Raw genomic sequence first — 1,412 nt, 5'->3', positions numbered from 1 at the left:
CCACCCCTTCCCTCCTCCCCCCCGCCCCCCCGCGGAGCCGACCTTGGGCTCCCGCCCCACTGGCTCAAGCTGTCCCGCCCTCTCTGAGATTCCACGCTGGTCCTCCCCAGGATTCTACTCCCGCCCCGCCCAGCACTCTGCACCCGCCCCCTCCCAGGATTCTACACCTGCCGCTCCCGGGGATTCTATCTCGCCCCTCCCCTGGAATTCTATCTCCGCCTCTCCTGGCGTTCAAACACCGCCCCCTTCGCCCTCTAGGAGGCCTCCCGCGCCCCGCCTCCCCCGATCTCCCGGTGGCTCCTTTAAGGTTCTGTCACGCCCCCTCCGAGGCTCATGGCGGTCTCCGCCCCCTGAAGCCACGCCCCCGACACGGCCCCGCCCACCCGCTCTCCCGGCAGTGGATCCAGCCTCTTCCCAGGAACTCAGTCCCGCCGGGTCTCAGCCCCGTGCGAAGTTCTAGCCCCGCCCTCTTCGGCATTAGCTGAGGCCTCGTCGTCACACCTGCGTGAGGCACGTGGATTCTCATAGGCCCGCCCCTCCTGGAGTCCCGCCCCCAGGCTGAGACCACCACCCCCTTCCCCGCCACGAGACTTTCCTAGTGCTTGCCCCCCGCCCAGTATCTGTCTCGGCTAATCTCTGCCTCGGACTCTGGGCGTCGCTGCACCATTCCTGCCCAGATTTCTCTGCCTCTCTCAGTGTCTCTGGCTCTGTGTCTCTCCTTCGTCCCTTTATGTCTCTAACCCTGGGTCTTTCAGTTCTCACGTCTCGGTGTCGCTTTGTGTTTCTGCTCTCTTTGTCTTTCTCTTACCGTTCCTGTGTCACTTGGTCCCCGTGTCTCTTTCCATCCCTCTGACTCTCTCTCTGTCTCTAAGTGTGTCCCTCGGTGTCTGTCGTCTCTGTGTCTCTTTCGATGTCTCTGTTCCTGCCTCGGTTCTCTGTGTCTCTCGCTGCGTGCATCCCCCTGGCCTCTCCCGCATCTGGTCCGCACCTCCTCGTTACCGCGGCCTCCCGCCAGGGGGCGGCACAGACCGGCCCCCGCGCTCCGCTGGCCCTGCGGGGCTGGGCTAGGGTCGGGCCTCCAGGCTCCGCCGGTCCCTCCCCTTGTCCTTGTCCCACTTCTCCTATCTTCCGGGCCTCCTCGCGTCTTTGTGTCTCTAGTTCTGACTCGGCCCCTTTGTCTCTCCCCGGCGGCGCCCGCTCCTCCCCACCCCCACCTACCTCTTCACATTCCTAGGGCTGACGGGGGAGCTGGAGAGGCCGCCCAGTGTGTTGGGGTGAGGGCGGGAAGCAGGAGGCTGGGAAGGGGGGGATGCCACTGAGCTCCTGAAATCCCTCCGTTCCAGTTCCTCTAGGGCGAGGGTGCCGACCAACTGGGGGCAAATGCTTGAGAGCTTCTTGCCCCAGCAAGAGGA

This window comes from Halichoerus grypus, chromosome 15 (genome assembly GCF_964656455.1).
Source record: "Halichoerus grypus chromosome 15, mHalGry1.hap1.1, whole genome shotgun sequence".
Taxonomy (NCBI): Eukaryota; Metazoa; Chordata; class Mammalia; order Carnivora; family Phocidae; genus Halichoerus; species Halichoerus grypus.
This window is presented reverse-complemented; position numbering follows the sequence as displayed.